Here is a 7,913-nt window from a genome sequence, read left to right as displayed (position 1 = left end):
CGGGACAGCAGTGATCACAAAGATAGACAACATAGAGTGATTAGGATGCGGAGAAATCGAAACTCCCATTCCCTAATGTGAGGCTGTAAACTGGTGTCATCACTTGGACACTTTGAGTTACCATATGACCCAGTAACTTGGTCTGGGCATGCAGCTGAGCATGGCACACTTGCCTAGAATGTGGGAGACCCTAAATTCAATCCTCAGTACCACCAAAAAAAAAAAAAGATAAAAAGATAATTCAACTGCTAGTGTATATATATACACATACATATATATACCCAAGAGAAATTAGACATATGCTCATACACATTAATGTGAAGTTTTACCTACATGTGAACAGAGAAAGCACTCTTAGACTAGCTAAATGGAGAAAAATTAGTTGCTGAGTAATGCATACAAATGATCCCAGTGTGATCGTTTTTAAAGATGGCTTAGCACCTGCCACCAAGCCTGATGACCCGAGTTCACTCTCCTAGACCCACAAGGTAGAAGGAGAGAACCCATTTTACAAGTTGTCCTTTGCTTTCCACACACATACAATGGCACATGTACACACACACACACACACACACACACACACACACACACACACAATGACAATGCTCACAGGTACACCCTTTCACATACAAACATACACACGCCTTTTTGCTGGAAGCAACCTGGGTGGAAAAAGAGGAATTTTGTTTTTTTTACTCTACAATGTTTCTGTCTGTTACAGGGTGTTACGGAATTCAGGATGGCTTCAAATGCAAACTCTAGCCAAGGATGACCTTGAACTCCTGATCCCCCATATTTCCACCTCCCAAGTGTTGAGATCACAGGCAAGCAGGACCATACCTGGCTCTACTCTGCAACTTTTACTTGCACATAACAAGGTTGTGGTCAGCAGTGCTTGTTTCCCAGCCAAGGGGGAAAAGGAGACAGCCATGGGGTGGGGCAGTGTGGGCATCCTGGAAGCTGACTGGTGTAAAAGAACAGGCAAGGAGCGGGGGCAGCAGGGTCAACAACTAGGAGGAGGCTGCCTCTGAGGTTTCTGCCACCTCAGCAAGGTTCTCTCCCTAGGATATTCTGCGGGTGATTGCGAGTGGGAGGCAGCTAAAGACCATGAAGAACATGGCGGCAGCCAGGTGTCAAGGATGAATGACCCTCAGAGGCTGTGACCTCCTCTGCCCTCCAAATCTGGCCGCGTGCGACAGCCTATCTTTCTGGGGCATGCTGGTTTTGACTTGGCTGCTTTGAGCTTGGCTGCACATCTACCTTGGCCTCAACTTGTGAGTGTACCTTTGAAAAGTCGGGAGACACCCAGGAAATGAAGGCACTGACCCCTCCAGCCTTGTGTTCTAGGGCTGAACAGAGGTCCAGGCATCCCCCACATCCCATGACTCTTCACTGTGTGCTGGCACTACACCAGTGCCAGCTATTCGACCAGAAGCAGTGGGCTGTGCACTGAAGTGAGACCTACAGGAGACCTTTAGAACCAACTTCTTCTCTGACATCACCACCTCTCAAATAAATCACCTGGGAAGATAGATCTGCCTTCCAACTCTCCACATGGCTGCAGAGCTGACAGCCTGTTGTAAAAGAAGGTCCTAGCCTTCCCCTACAACATCGTAGTGTACCATTGGCTAGGACCAGAGGAAAAGTCTCTTCCCCTTCTCAAGTCAGCCAGACTGGCCCTGTGCTCAAGAGATGACAGGCTGGCTGGCACTGTGGCTCAGTTGGTAGAGTGCTTGCCTAACACACACAAAACAAAGCCATGTTTCCAGTCTCCAGCGCCATATAAACTAGGTGAGCCCGCTCACACCTGTAATCCAAGCACTTAGAAGGCAGAGGCAATAGTATCGGAACAGAAGTGTAAGGTCATATTCAGGTACATAGGGAGTTTGAGGCCAACCTGGGCTACTTGAGACCTTGCCTTTAAACATAAGAGAGGAGCCAGGCAGTGGGGCACACCTTTAATCTCAGCACTCAGGAGGCAGAGGCAGGCGGATCTCTGAGTTCAAGGCCAGCCTGGTCTACACATTGAGTTCCAGGACAGCCAGGGATACAGAGAAACCTTGGATATCATATGCATTGTCTTTGCCCATCTATCCATGGGCTCACACAGTTAGGCTTTTACTCAAGTGCACCTTCTCAGAGAAACATTCTCTTACCAAACCAGCTGTGCTTCCATGCCACCACTGAGGGACCACCCCGCCCCCAACTGTCATTTCCACATCACCATCACTCTTTGGTCATCTCTACATCTAGCTGTCTACTGCTTGTCTCTGCCCCTGGGCTGCCAACTCCAATAGGACAATGGGAACTCAGCACCAAAACAGAGTCTCCAATTGAGTCTCCTCCAAAGGTTTTTTTTTTTTTTTTTTTTTTTTTTTTTTCTTCTGTGTGATGCTGGGGATTAAACCTGGAGCTTCACGCATGCTAGGCAAATGCTCTACCACTGAGCTGCATGCCCAATCCTCCATAGCGTTGCTGGAGTGAATGAAGTCAGGAAACTGAGCCACATGGTTCAAGCCCCTATATAAATACAAGAACAACCATGATCGCTTATGCTTACAATCCTAGAATTTGGGAGGATGAGCTGGGAGGATTACCACAAAGTCAAGACAAGCATGGGCTCACAGCAAGTTCCAGGTTACCCTATGCCACAGAGTGAGGCCCTATCTCAAATACAGCAAACACAAGAACAATCTTCGGCAAGGCTGAGTGGTACATACTTGTAATCCCAGCACTCAAGAGGCTGAACCAGGAGGATGGACAGTTCAAGGTGAGCCTGGCTATGTATCAAAACTCTGTTTCAAAACAAAACAAATAAAATACTACTTCCCAGTCTGTGTGTGTGTGTGTGTGTGTCTGTGTCTGTGTCTGTGTGTCTGTGTGTGTCTGTGTCCCAAGAAGAAACCTCAATGAATCAGAACCACACACAACTACTTCATTTCCCCTCCCTGATTTTAGACACCAGGTAATACAAATCACGGAGAATACTTGCAGAAAACCTTAAGAAAATTGGTCCAAAGTTGATTTTCAGTAAGTACAATAAAGACTACAATGAATAAATTGATTAAAGAATAATTCAGAAAAGATCAGTGAAAGAACAGAAATGCAAATATAGAAAAAAAAAATCCCCAAGCTTCTACTCCCCACCCCCAATGCAGTAAAAGGGGCCTGAGCAGTACAGAATTTGGCCTTGAATGCTTCTAAAGTATGGCAATGACCTTTTTTTTGTTTTTGTTTTTTGGGGTTTTTTTCCCCCTTGCCCCTTTCCCACTGCCCATCTTGGTTTCTGGAGACAGGCTGGCCTTGAACACCTGATCCTCCTGCCTCACGCTCCTGAGCACCTCCTTGCTTTGCTTCCCTTCCACTCACACAGGACTCAGAGGCATCCTGAGTTCTGGTTGGGGCTCAGGGACCTCAAAGCAAGAAGTGCAGACAGTTATATTGGATGGATGTGGATGGAAGGACAATCAGGAAGTAAAATAGACAGGAAGGACAGGGCCAGCATTATGTCTGGAGCCACATCTTGTCCTCAACAGAGGGGCACAGGACAAGACTCTGATCCTTGGTCCCCACAACTTTCTTTCAATGGAACCAGCTCTGGCAGAAGGTTATAAGTTCCCTGCCATAGAAGGATTTCAGCACTACTACTTTTAAAGGCTCTCAACCTGTGCATCAGTGGCTCACACTTGGAATCCCAACATTTGGGAGGCTTAGACACCCCAAACTCAGATTTCCATTGGTTACACCCCATCCTACAGACCCCACAAATGCTTATGATCCCTAACCTATCGTCTTTGCTCAGATAGTTGATTCGCTGGGGTTTCTCATGTTGGAGCAGACATGTATCTTCTATATGAAAGTGTGCTCTGAGCAAATGCTTAAAGCAGCACACCCGTACCACCTCCACTCCCTAAAAATGTGTGTGGGTCTGTCCTAGAGAGGGGTGCGGACCCGCCGTTACCCATGGATGGTTCAGAATCCACTTTCGTGGCACATGGGCCTCTTGGAGTATGTGTCAATTTCAAGAGGATTCCAGGACCCTTGGTTCAGCACTCCTGTTTGCAAAGTTCAAGAAAGAAACTAAACAGGTGCAACCCAGGAGGACACCAATGATGCAAGAGGATATTCATTCCGCTTTAGACGAAAGGATGTTGAGACAAGAGCAGACCCCTGAACATCTAAATAAGCTCAACGCTTAGAGACTAGAGGGTGTCAGCTGGTTAGGTCCCTAATGCTAGGCGGAATTCAAGTGAAACCTCATCCGTTCTGATCCCCAAAGGCAAACACCCATAGTTTCCAGAGCACCCAAGACCCTTTTCCCAGCAATATCCTTGACAAAGGTCATATCTAATCCCACATTCTCGGATACACTTTGCACAAACATTAACTATAGGAGGCATTCTTGCAAAGCCAAGTTTTCTAATCTGAACAGTGCACTCTGGTGCTGGTAAGGTCAGATCCCAAGCAGGAGAAGAAGAAGGGACTCGGACCTGCATGTCACCATTCTGGGAAGCTGAAGATGTGAGCTCACTATGACACTGACCTCGGTCATAACAAGAACACCACACACAGAGAGAATTCCCCTGGAGCCAGTCAGTATGGTGGGCACATAACCTTATGAAGCCTTTAAAGCTCGTGCTAGTGTCACCCACAGGTGACAGTACGCAGCACAGATGTGCAACATAACTGTGACACAGCCAACACAAGCACAACAAAGTCCTCTTCCACACTCTAGGGAACAAGGTACACCTGTGTAGTGCAAGAAATGCTTCCAGTTTCCACCGGTGCGTTCCGGACAACCGCTGTTTGGCAGACCTCACATCCTTGCCAGGTTCTGGAAGCAAGCCTGGTCCAGGCAATAAACCGAGCAAGCCAAGTTCTCTAGGAACAAGCCGCTCTGTTCCCGCAACCTCCCAGCCCAGGATGAGATAGCTGCTAGCGCCAGGGCAGCCCTCCACCATGCAAAGCCCTAGGGAACCGCATCCGTTTCCACCCTCAGAAAATGCTCACCAGCCTCTTGCTACACAGCATTGCTGGTCATCTTAAGCCCTGGGCAGGCGCCTCCCATCTCAGGACCATCCACTGCTCAGTTTAAAAGACGCGGTCTCCCGGCATAGGGCTCTTGGCTGGCTGTAGTGACGCCCAGGTCCCTGCCAAGTGGCCAGAGACGCACACTGACCTCGAGACACTAACCTGGAAAAGTCCAGCGAAAGGGTGTGCCCCAGACAGGTGGCGCCTCTTTCCCCGGAAGTAGCTCCGGGAACTTTCTCCCAGTAGCTATCAGGGGACCGAAGTTGGGGTCCCCGGCAGGAGCAGAGGCTGGCAGAGGCAGGCGGTGACGCTGTCCATCCAACGCGCCCCAGGATGGCCGTGGGACCCTACTCCGGTGGGGGACAGCCGGTGGAGGGAGGGTCGCGCGACGCGATGTGCCTGCTGCTCTCACCTCCGCGTCTGGCGGGCTCGGCCCTGCCCGGCTTGAGCACAGGGCCGAGGCGGTGACTGCGGGGACGGCTCCCCGGGGCGGGGCGGGGCCGGAGCCTAGGAGGCCCGGCGGGCCACGTGGGCGGGAGGCGGGCCCGGGACCCCCCGCGGGGCTGGCCTGGCTGCCGGCTGAGGACAGACCTAGACGCGGAGCCTTGCAGCTACGGCTGGGTACCCTCGCGTCTCACGCCGGGCCGGAGGGTCCCTGGAGGCTAAGAAGGGACCTGGAGGAAGACCTCCGGGACGTACTCCGCCATCCAAAGAGGAGTTCACCAGAGCACAGAAGAGGTGCAGGGCCCACCGCTGGCTCCCATGCTCTGGTGGCGGCTCTGGGTCGCGATTCAAGATTCAAGCTCATGCCGAAGCGGCAGAGCTTGCCCTGGAGAGCTTGGACCCAAGCCTGTCAATGGAGCCTTCGCCCCCGCCGCTAGGCTTAATCTTGGGCATGTTAGGCCTTGTCCAGTTCACCCTTTCCCTGTCTGGAGGTGAAAATGGAGATAGCGTGGGCCCAGCAGGTCCTCAGTAATCCAGGGTTTGTAGCTAGGTGCTGAGCACATTAAGACTAAGGCCAAGCCAAGAGTGGCCTGGGTCACCCACGCAGAAATAAACATAAGAATGTAAATAAAGCTATTTTCGAAATTAATTCACTCTCAGAAACTTCATAAAATCAGGACTAATGAATGCTGTAGGTGAAACAGTAGTTTCTGGGCTGTCACGAAACTGTAAACCCTGGGGCTGAAAATAAGTAACTCATTGGTTGCCTCTACATGACACCTGGCCCAGGGCGTTTTAGGTGCTCCATAGAAATTATCGTTCTCAGCGGCCCAATAATACATGTATACCTGTATGGATCCCACTTCTCAGGTGTAGATATTGAAGCCTGGATGAAACCAGCCCTCATTGATGGAGAATGTCGTTGGAGCCCTACATACAGAGGAAAAGCCTGAACCGAGGTGCTAAGATGCCCCAGGGCTGCTGGCTTAAGAACAAGAACAGTGTTCTGAGAGTTCCTAATGATCCCTGCCTGAGCTCTAACTGACACCCCCACAGGAAAGGGTGAAGGTGACAGCTCTTCCAGTCACCTTTCCCGGTGTCATCCCTGGCCAGAAAGAAGTGTTCAGAATCCCCTCCCAGCCAGGTGGACGTTTCTCGTGGGGACCTTTGCTGTTCTCTGCACGTTCTTGGTCTCCTAGTCCTGGGCAGCCGCTCACTGGCCTAGAGCTCACCTTTGGGGCCAGAAATGAAGCATCTTGAACAGATCCCTTTCCTTGCACTCTGGTTTCAAGAAGGGTCTTTGCCCAGAGCTCCAGGGATGTTCAGGAAACACACACCCTCGACAGTACTCCATTGCCCAGGGCAAGGTCCGTGTCCAAACCCCAGCCCTCAACCTTTCCCTCAAGAACCTTTCTGATATCCCACCCTCCCCATGTGGTGGAAAGTCCCCACCACTCCAGCTGTTTTAATTAAGTTCAAACAGTATTAAGTAGGTGCTGGAGAGCTGGCTCACCTGCTCTTCCAGCTGGGCTCTGATTCCCCTCACCCAAGTCCTGTGGATTGTAGCCGCCTGTAACGGGGAACTGATGCCCTCTCCTGGCCTCCTCAGTTACGTGCATGCAAGTGATCCTCGTACAGACAAGCAAGCACACACACACACGCACACGCACACACATAAATAAAATTTTTAAAAAATTAAAAATATTAATTAAAGGGCCTCCACTTTGTTACTGAGAGCTCAGTATCTTTTCTAACTCACACTTCCACACATGATGGTCTCCCCACACAGCCTTGTCAAAGTTTCCTTTCCATTAGATTCAATGTAACACTTAAAGAAGAGTTGGAAGCCAGGCTCAGCTACAAGACATAGCTCAAAAACATTGAATGTTTACTACACACCATGAACTGCGCCAAGCTCTGGAGAACTGTGGTAACTGTCACCAAGGCAGATTTATTCTGGGACTTCATTGAACTGGTAAGAGAGACAGACCCTTAACAGGCAGGTAGGGAATAAGACATGGGCAAAAGACCCCAGAAGAGGGAGTGTTGGTGAAGGCAGAGGGTGGCCTCCTGCAGGACGGAGGCCTGGCCTGAGCCCTGACATGGCTGGGGAGACATAGACTATACATGGCTGGAAGGCCACAGAGGTGACAGGTGTTGAGACAAGGCCCCGGGGCTTGGTAGCCAAGCTGGGGTAGCAGACCTGGCCCACAGAAAAGCTCAGACACCGGCATGTGGTTTGGAGGCATCATGCTAACTGTCGAGTGAGGAATGGATGCAGTGGTACGTTTCCTATACAGGATGAGAGGAAATGCACCTTTTTATTATAACTAAGGGCAAAGTCCTTGATTTCCTGTTCCATATGTCAGGATATCCAGAGAGTGAATCACATCTGCAAGTCACATACATAAGAATAGCAACACATCACTAACCCACTA

The 7,913-nt window shown here is 50.1% G+C and overlaps 1 protein-coding gene across 2 annotated transcripts in view; it reads right to left on the bottom strand.

Annotated features, from left to right (window-relative positions):
* Positions 1-5,571, bottom strand: part of Arhgef3 (Rho guanine nucleotide exchange factor 3) — a 286,150-nt gene extending 280,579 nt beyond the window's left edge. The window contains exon 1 of one of the 2 annotated variants that reach the window (XM_016000047.3): positions 5,194-5,571. The gene's annotated coding sequence lies outside the window, so the exon portion shown is untranslated. Of the gene's footprint in view, positions 1-5,010; positions 5,148-5,193 lie in introns of those variants that run through there. The other variant, XM_076544103.1, reaches the window with a different exon arrangement.
* Positions 5,572-7,913: the final 2,342 nt, after the last annotated feature.

This window comes from Peromyscus maniculatus, chromosome 9 (genome assembly GCF_049852395.1).
Source record: "Peromyscus maniculatus bairdii isolate BWxNUB_F1_BW_parent chromosome 9, HU_Pman_BW_mat_3.1, whole genome shotgun sequence".
Taxonomy (NCBI): domain Eukaryota; kingdom Metazoa; phylum Chordata; class Mammalia; order Rodentia; family Cricetidae; genus Peromyscus; species Peromyscus maniculatus.
The sequence above is the reverse complement of the archived record's forward strand: the minus strand, read 5'-3'. Positions and strand labels throughout refer to the sequence as shown.